This window comes from Heterocephalus glaber, unplaced genomic scaffold, assembly GCF_053883595.1.
Source record: "Heterocephalus glaber isolate CG9 unplaced genomic scaffold, H.glaber_assembly_v1.0 deba00001673, whole genome shotgun sequence".
Lineage (NCBI taxonomy): Eukaryota > Metazoa > Chordata > Mammalia > Rodentia > Bathyergidae > Heterocephalus > Heterocephalus glaber.
Genome location: NW_028258410.1, coordinates 22,850,189 through 22,867,939, shown reverse-complemented (window position 1 = coordinate 22,867,939; position 17,751 = coordinate 22,850,189). Strand labels below are relative to the sequence as shown.

General features: G+C 38.0%; 1 protein-coding gene and 1 non-coding gene across 6 annotated transcripts in view; one reads left to right on the top strand and one right to left on the bottom strand.

Annotated features, from left to right (window-relative positions):
- The window catches only part of Rims4 (regulating synaptic membrane exocytosis 4), a 127,350-nt gene that overhangs the window by 82,910 nt on the left and 26,689 nt on the right, over positions 1–17,751 (bottom strand). The window lies entirely within an intron of this gene.
- Positions 5,044–5,150, top strand: LOC147822209 (U6 spliceosomal RNA). The gene has a single exon (XR_015446135.1). It is a non-coding gene; the product is annotated as a U6 spliceosomal RNA (small nuclear RNA).

Genomic DNA, 17,751 nt, shown 5'->3' with positions numbered 1-17,751 from the left:
CAGCAAGTTCAGAATCATAGCCACAGCCAATTTCTCCCCCACCCCAAGCCTATTTTTGGGTCACCATAGGTGCTTATTAATCCCACACGTCAGAGCTACAGGACATTTTTTTGGAGGGGGGCACCGGGGATCCAACTCAGGACCTTGCACTTGTGAGGCAGGCAGCAGAAGAGAGGACACTTTTCTTGAAGAATTTATCAATCAGGATTGCATTGAGTTGCGTGTAACAGAAATCTGGCCAAATAAAGCTTTATGTTCTTACTTTGGGGAGAAATCCAGAAGTGGGCAATCTCAAAGATAGAGACCCAAAGAAATCCTTAAGGACACAAGCTCCTTTCATTGTCCTGCTCTGGTAACCTCAACAGGGGGCTTTTGTTCTCATGGTCACAAGATGACTGCCTTTCTTCCAGAAATTTCACCTATATTCCAGGCAGGAATAAGAGCAAAACAAAGAGAAAAAAAGAATATGCCTGCTGAGCTTCCCTATACTTTCGTATAAAAGAACAAGATATTCCCAGAAAACCTCATCCAAAATTTCACTTCATATCATTGGTCAGAACTGGGTCAGAGGAACATTGCTAGCAGCAAGGGAGTATGGGAAAGTGTTTTGTTTTGTTTTTTACTGGCCCCATTGTCATGCAAAGAAAATTGGGATTCTATTACTAGGCAAGAAGGGGAGAATAGACATTGGTTTAACAACTAGTGATATCTATTACAGCAGGAAATATGGGGATGGGTCATCGTGGAAGGCCTCTTCCAAGCGGCTGAGTCAGACGTGCAAGAGATGGACCTATTTCCAGAGCCCCTGAGTGGAGATTCAGAGGGTTGGAGGATGGCTCAGCCTGTGCACACCCTCTCCCGCATCCTGATAATGACCCACAGAGAAAATCAGAGCAGTCGAATACATCCTGTAGGGCCAAGGATTTAGCTCAGTCGTGCCATTGCCTGCCTCACAAGCGCAAGGTCCTGAGTTCAATCCCCAGTACCAATATATATATATATATATATCCAAAAAATACATATATCCTAAAAAAAATATATATATATATGTATATATATATATATATCCTTTAATGATGGCTCTGACTTTGGGAATAAATGCAAGGGTAGGGGACAACACAAAGGAGCCAAGCACCCTGGATTTAAATCTTGGGCTCGTCCCTTAGCCTCTGGGGGCCTCTTAGCATTCTCATCTATAAATGGGTGTGATGCCTTGCATAGCGTTAGCGAGACCCAAGTAAGATTATCAGTATACATTGAACATCACAGATGTTCAACAAATGGTAGTTATTCGGGGTTTAATTTCTTCATTTTCTAAACAGTGAAAATGAGGCCCAGTGAGGGGAAGCAAGATGACCTGTCACACAGCCAAATACAGGCAGAGCTAGGACCTGGCTCCAGGCTTTCTGATTTCTACCCAGGCTATGTTATACCTTACTGTGGCCTCTCCTTGTTATAAAATATCAACTGTCACATGTGAAATCAAGTCTGAATGGTGGAAGGAAGTAATAGTTTAGGATTCTATTTTTTAAAACTGTGAGCAAGGTGCTTTCAGATGCTAAGCAGAAAAAGGAGAAGCAGCCTCTAGTGCTCCTTCTGCTGGGGATAATATCTACCGAGCACATTAAGCATGCATCTGACAGACTGCTGCAGGCTCGACCCAATGGCAATAGCTAACATTAATGAGCATCGCATTCCTTTCCTTTGGTTGCTGTAACAAAATACCTAGTGAATGAAACAACTCAAATGTATTCTCTTACAGTTCTAGAGGTCAGAAATCCTAAAGTCAACATGCCTGCAGGGCTGTGCACTCCTGAAGACTCTAGAGAATCCATTTTCTTGTCTTTTCCAGCTCTAGAGGCCTCCCACATTCCTTGGCTCATGGCTCCTTCCTTTCTCTTCAAAACCAGCATCATAGCATCTTCAGCTACTTCTTCCCACTCCCCCACTCTCTTGCACTTTCTATCAGGTGACAGTGGTATGACAAACCTATGAGGCAAATCCTATCATTTTTCTCATTTTCAGACAAGCTGAATCAGTTTCCTATTGCTACGTTAATAGATTACCCCAAACTCAGTGGCTTAATCGATATGGTTTACTATCTTAGTTCTGTTAGGAACAGGTTTTGTTGCTTACACAAGCTTTGATGGGCTGAAACTCAGGTGTTGGCAGGGGCTGCCTCAATTCTTTGGCAAGGATTATTTGCTTTTCATGGCTAGAGGACCCCTTCATCTACAATGCAGGCAAAACGGGCCAAGTCCTTCTCACATCACACCACTGAGACTTTCTTTGTGTGGCTGTATCTCCCTCTGCACCTCCTCTTGCATGCCCTCTGCCATGGTTAAGGCCCCAGGACCACCCTGGGTATACCTGAAGAACTCCAGGTCATCTACCATCCTAAAGTCCTCTGATCAGTGGTCTTATTTCCATCTGCACCCTTCATTCCCTTTCTCCACATACCCTAACATAGTCACAGGTTCTGGATTAGGACACTGACATTTTTGTGCCTACCGCATAAGCCAGAGGCCCAGGAAAACGAAGTGACTTGCCCAAAGTTCTACAGTGAGAAGACGGGAGAGACAGACTCGGAACGCAGGTATTCTGGCTCCAGCCCTGGGCTACCGCCATAGGCCTATCTCATTTCGCCCTTCAGCAGGCCTACAGCAAGGTAGGTATCGTACATATTCAGGCCATTTTATACTTGAGGACATTGTGATTCTTAGGGGTGATGTGGCTGACTGAAAAGATTCACAGGCAATGGGCCACTGAGGAGCAGATCAGCTGGGGCCAGATAAGAGATCTGCCCAAAAGAAAGAAACTGGCTGAACCCAGCATGAGAATGTCATCCTCAACCCAAGATTTCAGATATTTTTATTCAACTAACAGCTCTTCCCCAGATATCCCCCAGCACTAGGCCCACCTCTCACTTCCTTCAGGCCTCTTATCAAATATTTGCTACCAAGGGGCACACTGACTACTTTAGCTAAAACAGCAGCTCCCCTCCCCCTCTGTCCTCTTGTCTCACTTTAGTGCTTTTATCATTTGTCATAATTATATAATTTTTGTTTATTTTTGGATCCTGTGCCAGAATGAATGCTTTGTGAAAGCAAAGATTATGTCTGTTTCATACACTGAGATATTCCCAGGACATTTACATTTTGTAGATTTCGGAGCTCTTGATATTTTGTCTGAAAAAAATGGCTTTCTGATATGAAGTTTGGACAGCATGACTTCTACACTTTGCCAGTCATCAGAATTGTAAATGAAGTTTGTTCAAAATGGCAATTTCCACCCTCAAAGATTCCCCTTAAAAATGTCTGGGGAGGAGCTCTTCATGTGATGCTAATGTGCCTCCACAATTGGGATCCATATCCCTGGGTCTCCTAAACAGAACTTCTGGGGCAGAAGGTCTCAGTATTCTCAGTTATCAGATCTTTGGAAATATTAATATTGAACCCCCACCACCCTGCAAGAGATGTTGATATAATTAGACAAATGAGGCTCAGATGTTAGATTTTTCACTTTAGTTATTACACCTCTCAGCCCCACAGTTTCTGTGTAGTTCCATCTGTTGTTTTTGTTGTCTTTTAGTTCTTTATCCATGGTATCCTTTAGCTCTTGGAGTGCAGTTAAAATAGTTGATTTAAAGTCTTTGGCTAGTAAGTCCAACATCTAGGTTTCCTTTGACTGGACCACACTTCCCTGTTTCTTTGTATGTCTGATGATTTAATTTATTTCTGCTGAAAATTAGACATTTGAATTTTATAATGTGGTAACTCTGGAAATCAGGTTTTCTTCCTTCCCTAGAGTTTGCTAAGTTTGACTGTTGAAGGCTATTGGTGTTTGTTTAGTGATTTTTCTAAGTTATTTTGAAAAAAGACTATATTCCTTGTCAATTGTAGGGACTGAATCTATGTTCTCTTAGCTCATGCTCAACTTGTGTTTTGACAGGGATTTCCTTAAATATGAAAAAGTAAAAATGAACAAACAACAAACCAAACCCTCAGCCTTTGCAGTCTGGCTCTGGGCTTGGCCCCTCCTTCAACACTAAAGCAGTTTACAACTCTGCCTTAGCCTTCACTTCCACAGAGTGGCTTCCAAGTGGCTTTTTCTTGATTCAGCATCAACTGAAACCTGTGATGATTTTCCAATTTTGACAAATTTCAATTTTGGCAATTTCAGTGTGTTTTTTCAACATTTTTGTGGAAGAGTTTGATGGGTCTGCACTGCCATTTTGCTCCTGGGGGCTTCGGACTTCTGAAAGCTTTCCTTTCCCTGTGACTCTGATTTGTAGACATAGTTGACCTCCTCTCCAGGAGTAAAACCTTGGCATCTCTGCTTTCTATAATCACTTCAAATGATTCCTGATATAATTAGTCCAACTTTGGATCTAATCCAAAGCCCTGCATCTGGCTACATGAAGTTCACTTTCCTTGGATTTGCATTTGAATCTTCTCATCTTTCTCTAGTTCCTGGGAGGTGGACAGGATGAACAGATTGACCTTGGTGTTAATGACTCTCTATCCTCTCACAGGGGCCCCTTGTGTTGAGTTGATGCACTAGGGGTGAACAAGACGAATTGGTTTATTGCCCCCAGTTGTTTTGCAAAGAGATCATAATGGAAATAAAGCAAGGAATTCAGGAAGCTCCAGATTCCTACCTCTGGGTGCCACAATTCAACTGAAAATTTTTTAGCAGCAAATCTCTGCTGAACCTTTGCATATGGATGGCCTGCACTTGAGATAGAATCTTCCCAAATCACCAACCTTCCAGCTATGTAAGGCTGCAAGTTTCAGGTAAATGCAGCTGTGAGGGTGAAGGCTTCTTAGTGCAGCTAAACTCACAGAGACCATGTCTTTGAAGAGTAAGTAGTTGTGGGATGACCAGGAGAGTTCTTCTGTTCTCACCATGCGTGATTATGAACAGGCATTAATTCTCTGAATCTGTTTCCTCACTGGTACAGTGAAAATAATTATTTGCCTCACTTCTTATTGTTGTCATGAAACATAAACACAATGTATTGCTTAATAACAAAATAAAAGAGTGCTCGGTTCGGCAGCACATATACTAAAATTGGAATGATACAGAGAAGATTAGTATGGTCCCTGCGCAAGGATGACATGCAAATTCATGAAGCATTCCATATTTTTGATTAAAATGAATAACTGATAATTTTGAAATAGGAATAAAGGGTCCAAAGGGGTAGGGGAAATGGGAGGGGAAGGGAAAAGGAAAGAGGGGAAAGGAAAAATTATGAGAAAAGGAAAAAATTATGACAAAAGGAAACAAAGTCTTTATAAATAGGGAAGGGTGGAGGTGGTGAAGGGAGGACAGGGAATAGGGAAAAAAATAAGAAGCAAGATACATCATGTACAGGTACAAATACCCAATGATAAATGTAAACGTATTGTATACCTAAAATGTACCAATAAAAGAATTTAAGCAAAAAAGAAATTAACCATTAACAAATGCTGGCACGGGTGTGGGAAAAAGGAACAGTGCTCCACTGTTGGTGGGAGTGTAGACTGGTGTAACCACTGTGGAAATCAGTGTGGAGATTCCTCAAAAAGTAGGACTAGAGGTTCCATTTGACCCTGCTATTCCCCTTCTGGGTATCTTCCCAAAAGAATTAAAAGCATCATACCACAGCAATATATGCACACTCATGTTTATAGCAGCACAGTTTGTAATACCTAAATCTTGGAAATGGCCCAAATGCTCATCAACCTATGAATGGATAAAGAAAATGTGGATTTTTTTTTAATACAATGGAGTACTGCTCTGACATGAAGAAGGATAAACTTGAAACATTTCTAGGTAAATGGATGCACCTTGAGACCCTACTTTTAAGTGAAATAAATAGGATATGCATGTTTAAATACTGCATTGTTTCTCTGCTGTGAGAAACCAAAAGTGTGAATAAGAACCAAAATGTATAATAGATATTGTGAAATAGGAAGAAAATGTTTAAATGGAAAGGGGCACAATAGAGGGGGGGAGGGAATAAAGGAAGGGAAAAAAGAAAAAATGAGAAAGATAAAATGAAAATAAAGCTTTTGTAAAAAGGAGGTTAAGAAGGGTCAGAGAGAGGGGAGAGGAATGGGAAAAAATGAGAATCAAGATCTATCATGTACAGGTACAAATTCCTTATCGTGAATGTAATCATGTATTCCTACGTATACCTAAATTGTACCAATAAACTTAGTTAATTAAAAATAAATAAATAAAAGTAAAATTTGTTGTTCTGAAACAAAAACAAAATAAAAGATAAGATAATAATAAACATATAGTTTGATCCTGTTTTAGTTACTTCTCTATATATTTTCATCCGTGTGTTTATCTTCACATAAATTTATGCATGTATATGTATGTTTATGTATATATGCATACAGAGCTGCCTAGAATGACGTTCACCAAACAAGCAGTAGGGTTGTGAGTGATCTGGTTTTGGTCCCCTTTGCATTTCTCTAACTGGTTTATTATGTGAGTGTACTATTTTTGCCAAAGAAAGCTGGACTTTTGGGTCAAGAAGACTAATTGGGTACATCTATTTAACTTTCCTCTCTCCACATGTTCTATGAAATGACAAAATACACATTTCAAAATCCTAATAAAAGCTATCCAAGTAATAATAGCCACTTCTCAGGATTATGAGATTTAAAATCTGGGATATAGTTCTCTATGATTATTGTCTGCATTTCCCATCCACTGATAGCTCTAAAGAAAATATTATACAGATGTTTTTAACCCTTCTTATCCCATGGACCCCTGTGCAGTCTGGTAGAGTCTAAGGATACTTTTTCAACATAATATTTTTAAATGGATAAAACTCCATTCGTGGCTTATAAAAGAAATCATTTATAGATGGCTCCTAAATAATGTAAATTTGTTATTTGACTTTATGATGGCATTGAAAATGATGAGCAGTCAATAAAACTGTGTTTTGAATTTTGAAATTTTTTTCTGGCCTAGTGATATGAGATTCAATATTCTATCCAGGCCAGCAGGGGCAGCAAGCCACAGCTCCCAAGCAGCAGAGGTGAAACATCTGCTCTTTTTCAGTATACCGTGTCGCTAAGCTGTGATGTTCAGTTAGTTAGGTGTACTCAATACATTTTTGATTTATGATATTTTCAACTTACAATGGATTCATTAGGATATAACCCCACTGTAAATTGAGGAGCATCTGTATATTGAAACACAGTTATCAAAATATTTTAAAAACAAATTGATCAAAAAGTAACATATGTGCTTCTATATTATAAGCCTTAGCAGCATGTCTAATAATAACTAATTTCAAAATTGTGATGAGCATGAATAATATTCTGAAATAACTAATAGTAATGCAATAGGAAAATAACTAATTTCTATTGGTGATGAAATTACAGGAATTGCTAATACTACTGTGATCTGTTGTTTATGTTCACAATCAAAGGTAATGCTAAATTTCAGTTGAACTTTGTAAAACAAAAGACTACATTTCTCATCCTTCTTCATTGACCTCCTAATTTAATAAAATAAGTGTTTCCATGAATCTTTGCCTTAGTCAGTTTATCTGTTTGGCTTCTTTCTTTCTTATTCCAGGTTTTCCTCAACTGTATGCTGATCCTTAGTTGCCAGCTCACACTGAAGGATGTTTATCGGAAGCTGTGTGCATGGAGGAGGGCCCACCAAGTTGTGCTTTGGAGTGCCCAGGCAACAGGGAAGCCCCAATGTCAGGATCTTTAGGTCTTTCCTTCTAAGTTTGTTGAATTCTCCAGAAAATACTCTTCCAGCTTATTTTTAGAAGACAATCCCAGCCCTGTGTAGTCTTTTTGATCCAGAAATCTCAGTATCTGGTCAAGGACTATTCAGGGCCAACATTTTAAATGTAAGCTGGGAAAGAAGCCTGAGAGGAGACTGGGCAGGACCTCTCAGCCTTCCTATGTAAGCTTTCACCAGTTCTGGTGCTTGCAGTGAGGGACCCTGACTTACATTATGCTTGGTGTCTCGCAATCTAGACATCCTTTCTCTGATGTGCTATCCCTGTGCTATCCAACATGGCAGTCTCTAGCCACATGTGGCTATTTAAATTTAACTAAAATAAAAATAAACTTTCAGTTCTTTGGTTCCATTAGTCACATTTCAAGTGCCTAATAGCCACATGTCACCAGTGGCGGCTGCTATATTGAACAGTGCATAACAGTTCCAGCACTGCAGAAAGTTCTAATATACAGGGCTGATCTAAAGCAGGAATTGGCAACATTTTCCTATAAAGGGTGTAATGGTCAAAAATTTTTCTGTTTTGCGTGCCTTATGGTTTGTGCTGCATCTACTCAACTCTGTCATTTTAGCATGAAAGCAGCCATGGACAATATATGGGAACACATGTTGGAACATGTGACTGTGTTCCAATAAAACTTTATTCATGAAAGGGACATCTGAATTTTATACCATTTTCGTGTGTCATAAAATATTATTCTTTTGATTTTCTTACAACCATTTAAGGATATAAAACTCCTTAGCTTATAGGCTGCATATAAATTGAGGCAGCAGATCCATAGTTTGCTGACCTTTAATGAATTCCCTTCTTACAAAAGTTTTGAACTGTTACCTTCCTAAGTTCAGAAGGAAAGCAGAGATATGAAGTTTTGGATTTTGCTTTGTTTTCTACCTATATGTCTGATTATCTATTCGGGGCCTGTCTTCACTCTGCATTTTAGAGTCTAGGAGCATGGAGTCCCATTTTTCTTATTCACTCTACCTAGTGTCCAGCACAATGCTTCACATCTAATAGGCTCTTAGTAGATAGTGTTGGACAATCAAATGCTCACCAAGCCACTTTTTGTGTGTAATCCGACATTTTGCTTAGATCTGCCTTCAGAAAAGAATGTATTGGTCATGCTGATGAGACTGTTCCAGTCCACTTACCAATTATATTTCTTGTTATCAGTGAATACATTGACATTCCAATTTTCTACCTCACTCTCAATGGCTTGGTAAATGTAATTCTACCTCTGATAGAAGACATCAGCTCCTATACCAGTGTAGAATCAAACAAATTTTGGTTACAGAGTGTAAGTCACAACTGAATTTGATAAAAAGAGTCATAAAGAGAAGGGAAGTGATCTGGAGGACATTAGAACTTGGAGAATTTTGAATGCTGCACTGAAATTGCACTCAGAAACATAAGGAAGAGAGGGTTATGGAGAATGTTAACATTACCTTGGCTGTAAGAAAACAGTATGCCAAGGGCATTGCTGGAAACTGGTCTGATAGGACAGAAGTCACAGGTGAAATTAAATATATACATGTGAGTGGTTACCTGTTGGGGTTACAGACTGGAAGGTGACATGAGGGGTCCTTCTGAGATGCTGGGAATGTTCCTTACATTGATCTGGTGGTGGCTTCACAAGTACATATAAGTGTATAGTTTTATTCATCTCTACTTACAAGATTTGGCATTTTCCCGTATCTAAACTATTTCTTAATTTTTAAAAAATCTAATCTTCAGGAAATGTAAATAAAAATCATAATGAGACATCACCTCACAGTCATTTAAGGATGATAGAGAATGTGGAGAGATTGAAGCCCTTGGCCACTGTCATTAATGTAAAATGGTACAGCCACTATAAAAACAGAATGGCAGCACCTCAAAAAAATTAAAATTAGAGTTACCATTTAATCCAAGAATTCCACTTCTGGTTATATACTCAAAACCCAAAGTGTTGAAGAGAGCTTTGTACACTCCTTTTCCTAGCACCATTATTCACAATAGCCAAAGGTAATAATTCAAGTGTGCATGGCAGGATGAATGAAAGCATGAACATACAGTAAAATATTATTCACTCTTAAAAAGAAGAAATTCTCAAGTAGAAAATTAAATTGGTATGAATAAGTTATTGTCCCCTTTTTGTATTGTACTATCTCTGTATGTTTGTGATTCAATAATACTTATGAGTCAAGGACTAGGTTTTAAATGTCTACCCATAGCCTTTTGAAAAATGTATAGCTCTTCACCAATAATTGCACACTTGGCAGTGAAGCTCAGCTGGTCCCAGCACCCGGAAGGAAGCTCCCCTGCTGCCATCCCAAGCTCCTAGGGCACAGAAGGTGAGCCGTGTGGGTGCCAGAAGGATCCCCCCCTCAACCGTGGAAATGAGAAGACACATAAACAAGCCTCAAAAACAGACTTCCAGATCACCTACAGCAACCCCAAAGGGAAACGAAATGGAACACTCTGATACTCAACCACCTGGACTCTCTGAACTGGCAACCAAAGAGGATCTGGGAAAAATGAAATCAGAAATAATTACTCAGATAACAGCAAAGATTTTGCTCATGGTGCAAGACATGATTAATAAATCTAGAGAGGACACAGATAAAAAAAATAGAGGATCTGAGGAACTTGATGGAATCCCAACATAGGAAACAAATGGAATCCATAAAACAGATACAAACAGATTTGCAGGAGATTAAAAACTCCATCGAAAGTCTGCGCAGCAGAATGAACCAATGTGAGGACAGAATTTCACATATAGAAGATAAGATTGCAATTAGTGAGGAGGAAAAGAAAAATTGCTTTAAAATTGTAAGGGAACACGAGAAATCAATCCAGCAGCTGCTAGACAATGCAAAGAAGAATAACATAAGACTGATTGGAGTCAATGAAGAAAGAGGAGAGAGTGCAGATGACATAAAAAAAAAACTCTTCACAGAAGTGATGGCAGGAAAAGAACTTGACATACAGATAAGTGAGGCATATAGGACTCCAGCTAGCCTTAATCAAAAAAAAATCTACACATAGGCATAGCATAGTTAGGATTCCAGAAATCCAACAGAAGAATAAAATTCTACAAGCAGTGAGAGAAAAGAAACAAATCACATACAAAGGAAAGCCCATCAGAATCACAGCAGACTTCTCAATGCAAAGCCTCAAGGCAAGAAGAGCTTGGAGTGATGTATGTCAAGCCCTAAAGGAAAACAGCCTCCAACACAGATTGATGTACCCTGCAAAACTATCTTTCAAAATTGATGGAGAAATAAGATGCTTTCATGATAAAGAGCACCTCAGGAACTTCATGAATACCAAACCAGCACTCCAAAAAATTTTAGACAATACCCTAGGAAAAGACAATGAGGATCACAACCCCAGGAAACCCAGCAGAATGAATCCATTGGGCGTGACAAATTAAACGCAAAGGGGGAGAATCCAACAAAAAGCAAAAGTCATGACAAGACTTTTAAAACTTTTGACTTCATCTCCCTAATGAATGTACAATTCAATCTTATTATTGTACTGATTAGTATTTTTCTGATTCTAGAGTTGCACACCATTCCTTGTGCTATACTGGCTATTTATCGTCTTCTTATGTCTACATTTTAATTGGGTTGTCTATTAATGAGCTCTAAGAATTCTTTATATATTCTGCTCATAGGTTATATGCATTGTAAATATGGTCTGTTTAAGGACTACTTTTCATTTTAATGATGTCATTTAAAGTTCTAAATTTTGATGGAATCTCATCAATTTTTTTTCTTTTATACATCATGTTTTTTGTCTCCTAGGTAGTTCTTGCCTACCCTGAATTCATAAATATTTTCCCTTATAATTTCTTCTTAAAGTTTCATACTTTTAGGCTTTCTTATTTAGGTTCATAGATCCCTTCAAGATATTTTTATGTATGGAAAAAAAGGGTTGAGGTTAATTTTTTATATACGGATACCAGGTGTTCTAGTGCCATTTGCTGAAGACACTATCTCTTCCTTGGCTCTTGAATCAAGTTTATATTCTATAAAATGCTAATGTTAAATAATCTTTCAAAACTCAGTGGACCATATATGTGTGGTTCTATTTCTAGATTCTCTGTTCTATTCAAATGATCTATATGTCTTTCTTTACACCAACACTGCCTTGATTACTGTAGCTTTAGAAGAAGTCTTAAAATTGGGTGCTAAACGTCTTCCAACACTGTTTTTGTTTTTGTTTTTGGCTTTTCTGGGTCCTTTGTACTCCTACATAACTTTAAAATTTCAATATCCAATTCTTCATTTATAGCAAGTAGACACAGACCTGAATTTTTATATATACCTTGTGTTTTCTAATCCTGCTAAATTCAAGTACAAGTTCTAGGGGCTCCTTGAGATTTCTTAGTATTTTCTCTGTAGATGATCATTTCATCTACATATAAAGATTTTGCTTCTGCTGTGCCAATCCTATCCTAGTTGTGTCATTTTATTGCCAGACTATTTTGGTTTAGACCTATGTTTCAAAGTCTAATGGACAGATGAAGAGTAGGCATGTATGCCCTCGTTCCCCACTTTAGGGAGAAAGCATTGTATCGTCTCCATTCATAGAAAGAGTTTTTGTTGGAAGTATGGAGTACATGTCTTTGATCTGTTGAGAAGGTTCTGTTCTACTCCTAGTCTCCTGATAGCTTTTACCATGAACAGCTGTAGAATTCAGTCCAATACTCTTTCTCCAACTAGTGACAGGATCATATTACTTTCTCCTTTCCTCTGTTAAAATGATGACTTTTGGGGGTGGATCTTCCAGTGCTGAACCAACACTGCCATCCCTATAACAAAACCACTTTCTACATACTGCCAGATCTGACTTCTAAGAGTTTGTTTTCTTAAACAAATTTCTATCTATGTTCATACTTTTTGCTTCTATTATCTTTATCCAGTTTTAGGATTAGCACAATGTTGATTTCCTAAAATGAGGAGAGAAGTGTTCCTTCTTTTTTCTGCTTTTATTGTTTGATATAATTTATCAGTTAAAATGTTTATGAGCCTGCTGTTGTCATATAGGTAGGTTTTCAAGCTAGGAATATACTTTCTTTAATAGGTGCTATTCAAATTTTATATTTCCTCCAGAGTTAGTTTCATTAATTTGTCTTCTATGTTACTTCTTAGAAGTTGTCAAATTTATTTCAAAAAAGATTTTTGTAATATGCTTTCTATATCCTTTTAAATTCTGTAAAATCTGTGGTAATGTCTCCTAGATCTTAATATTGTAATTTTAAAAATGTATAACTGATATTGTGTAACAGGAAGAAAAGGTCTAAAAGAGCAGGGGAATTGGGAGGGGTAGGGGAAGGGAAAAAAGGGAAAGGAAAAAATATGAGAAGAGGAAAAAAATGGAAACAAGGTCTTTGCAAATAGGGAAGGGTGGAGGGGGTTAAGGGAGGGCAAGGAAAGGGGAACAAAATAAGAACCAAGATACTCATGTAATGGTACAAGATCCCAATGATGAATGTAACTGTATTTTATACCTAAAATGTACCAATAAAGTTAATGGGGAAAAAAAGAAGAAATTCTGACACATGCTATGAGTGAAATAAACCAGTCACAAAAAGATAGATATTTAGGATTCCACGCATACGAGGTTCACAGAATAGTCAAATGGGGAGTGGTGAATGGAGAGGTATTATTTAATAGGTACAGAATTTCATTTTTGTGAGATGAAAAGAGGTCTTTGGATGGATGTTGGCTATGGTAGGACAAAAATGTAAATTTCTTCATAGCACTGAACTGTAAACTTAAAAGAAGTTAAGATGGTAAAATTTGGCCATATTTAAAAAATTAAAAATGTACAAAAACTTTCTGATTATTACAGTTCTTGATTCCTTCCTTGAGTGTAATAATATTTAATGAGAAGACATTTGGCTTTCTGAGATATATAACTGTGAGACTACACAGTATTCATACATAATCTATGAACCATAAAACCTGTAACACTTGAAGTTATAAAACATGTTTGTTAAAGGAAAGTTGATTTGGCTACTTAAATGATGAAAAACAGAGACTGGCCAGTATCATGTAGTTATTTTTGTCCAATAATATGAAAATTATTCACTGTTCAAAGAGCGTTTCTAAATGCTCAGTCATGCTGAGACCTCACAGTATTGTATACCTCAGAAATGTGAGTTTTCTTTGGTAGATCTGATCCAACCACATCTGTAAGCTTTGGGTCTTCTAAACCTGCAAGCCCTGCAAGAGTGCTGGGCTTGAATACATGCACTGTATTAAGAAAGTTTAACCTAAAAGATATCTCAGGAGACAAGCAGGGAACTTCTGCAGGCTGCAGTGGTCTACCACGGTGAACTTTGGTGTCCATGGTCAATATGTATTGCTTATTGTCGTTGCTCTTCCTCCTCTTCCTCCTCCTCTATTTCCTTCTTCTCTTTCTCTTTCTTCTTCTGTACTGAGGATTGAACCCTAGGCCTCCCACATGCTAAGCAAGTGCTCCATCACTGACCTACATCCCTAGCTCTTTTGATTTTATTTTGAGACAGGATCTCACTAATTTGCCCAGACTAGCCTCAAATTCACAATCTTCTTGCCTCAGCCTCCCAAATGCTGGGAGTTTAGGTGTGCATCATAGTGCCTGCCTGTATTACTTCTTTAGTGAGAAAAAGGTACATATTTCTAATCAAGCACTTACATGGTGCTTGTTCTGTGCTATTCACTATCCTTAGTATTTTACAAATGTTAATTTATTCAACTCTGTTAACAACCCTAAGATATAAACAATAATGTCACCATCCCATTCTACAAAAGAAGAAACCAAGGTACAGAAGACTTAAGTATCCAGCCCAAGGAAAGCTTGTAAGTGGCAAACATGGTACTTGAACCAGGCAGTTAGATCCTGGGCCATTACTCAACTACTACACCACCTCCAAGTCAACGAGATGCATTTCTTATTGTTAAGGAGACTATATGTGCTACTATAACAAAATACCTGAGTCTGGATAATTTATAATGAACAAAAATTTATTTTCACACAGTTCTGGAGGCTGGGAAGTCCAAGATCAAGGGACTGGAATATTTGGTGTTCTATAAGGGGTGTTTCCAAGACTGTACCTTCTTGTTAAGTCTTCACAGGCCAAGGGCAAAAAAAGGACAAAAGTTGCATTCATGAGAATGCAAGAGATGGAAGAGCAAAAAAGCCATGTTAGTTCCATCAATCCCTTTTATAAGAGTACTAACCCCCTCTATAAGGACTTGTTTAACTACCTCCTAAAGGCCACCTCTTAAAAACTGAGTCTTAGGTTCCAACATATAATTAAAGGGTATTCTGAACCTGCTTTTATAAAGCTTAAAAGGAATCCTGAAGCGAGCCCAAATAATACTGAGTAACTGTGTCTCCAAATGAAGTTTAATACTCTTTATTTTTCTTTTTTTTCTAAGTTTAATATTCTTTAGAGAAATACAACAAAATCCAGCACCCAATAACATAAAATTTATAATGTCCAGGGCTATGGATTGAATTATGCTTCCCTCCAAATTCATATGCTGAAACCCCAATATCCCATGTCATGGTAATTGGAGATGGGGCCTTTGGGAGATAATTAGGATATGAGGCCCAACCTGCTGCTTCCTGTCTTCCTCCTGTGCACATAGGATTCTTGAGACACATGGATTTGTGGGTGAATTCCATGTGATGGGATTAGTGCCTTTATAAGAAGAGACACACAAGTGATCTCTGTGTTTCTCTTCACCATGTGAGGATCCAGCAAAAGGGTAACCATCTGCAAGACAGAAATAGGACCCTCAAAAGAATCCAACCCTTCTGGCACCCTGATCTTGGACTTTAAGCATCCAGAGCTAGGAGAAACAAATGTCTGGTGTTTAAGCCACATAAGTTGTAGTATATTGTTAATGTCATTTGAATTGACTAAGACATCCAGTATTCTATAAAAATTATTATGCAAGCAAAGAAGAATAAAATAAGACTCATAATCATAAGAGTGATCAATCAACACAAACAGATCCAGAAATCACAGAGCCAATGGAATTTTCAAGCAAGAATGTTAAAGCACTTATTGTCAATATGCTTCATATATAAAAATGATACAGAGAAAACTACCAACATGGTGGGTAGAGAAATGGAAGATATAATTAAAACCCAAGTGGAATTTTTAGAAATGAAAAACATAAGCTGTGAAGGCCGCCTCTCCATCGCTCCCAGGTCAGAGGAGGTGAGCCAATCCCAGCGCCCAGGAGGAGGTTCCCCAGCTGCCATTCTACCACCCCCAGGGCAGAGGAGGTGAGCCAATCCCAGTGCCCAGGAGGAGATCCCCTGGCCACCATTCCACCACTTCCAGGGCAGAGGAGGTGAGCCGTATGGGCACCAGCAGCAACCCTCCTCCCCATGGTAATGAGAAGACACGTAAACAAGCCTCAAAAACAGACTTCCAGATCACCTACAACAACCCCAAAGGGAAATGAGATGGAACAATCTGATACTCAACCACCTGGACTCCCTGACCTGGCAACAAAAGACGATCTGGAAAAAATGAAATCAGAAATAATTTCTCACATAACAGCAGAGATGGTGCCCATAGTCCAAGACATGATTAATAAATCTAGAGAGAACACAGATTAAAAAAATACAGGAGCTGAGGAACATAATGGAATCTCAACATAGAAAACAAATGGAATCCATAAAACAGATACAAACAGATTTGCAGGAGATTAAAAACTCCATTGAAATCTATACAGCAGAATGACCCAATGTGAGGATAGAATTTCAGATATAGAAGATAAAATTGCAATTAGTGACCAGGAAAAGAAAAATTGCTTTAAAATTGTAAGGAACCATGAGAAATCAATCCAGGAGCTGCTAGACAATGCAAAGAAGAATAACATAAGACTGATTGGAGTCAATGAAGAAAGAGGAGAGAGTGCAGATGACATAAAAAAACTGTTCACAGAAGTGATGGCAGAAAACTTCCCAAGCAGAGGAAAAGAACTTGACATACAGATAAGTGAGGCATATAGGACTCCAGCTAGCCTTAATCAAAAAAAATCTACACATAGGCATATAATAGTTAGGATTCCAGAAATCCAACAGAAGAATACAATTCTACAAGCAGTGAGAGAAAAGAAACAAATCATATACAAAGGAAAGCCCATCAGAATCACAATAGACTTCTCAATGCAAAGCCTCAAGGCAAGAAGAGCTTGGAGTGATGTATTTCAAGCCCTAAAGGAAAACAGCCTCCAACACAGATTGATGTACCCTGCAAAACTATCTTTCAAAATTGATGGAGAAATAAGATACTTTCATGATAAAGAGCACCTTAGGAACTTCATGAATACCAAACCAGCACTCCAAAAAATTTTAGACAATACCCTAGAAAAAGACAATGAGGATCACAACACCAGGAAGCCCAGCAGAATGAATCTGTTCGGCTTGACAAATTAAATGCAAAGGGGGAGAATCCAACAAAAAGAAAAAGTCATGACAGGGCTTTTAAAACTTTTAACTTCATCTCCCTAATGAGTGTATAATTCAATCTTGTTATTGTACTGATTAGTATTTTTCTGATTCTAGTGTTGCATACCTTTCCTTGTGCTGTACTGGCCATTTATCATCTTCTTGTGTCTACTCTTTAACTGGGTTGTCTATTAATGAGCCGTAAGAGCTCTTTATATATTCTGGTCATTGGTTATATGCATTGTAAATATGGTCTGTTTTAAGGACTATTTTTCATTTTAATGATGTCATTTAAAGTTCTAAATTTTGATGGAATCTCATTTATCAATTCTTTTCTTTTATACATCATGTTTTTTGTATCCTAGGAAGTTCTTGCCTACCCGAAATTTATAAACATTTTCCCCTATAATTTTTTCTTAAAGTTTTACAATTTTAGTCTTTCATATTTAGGTTCATAGATCCTTTCAAGTTATTTTTATGTATGGAAATAAAGGATTGAAGTTAATTTTTTATATACAGATACCAGGTGTTCTAGTGTTATTTGC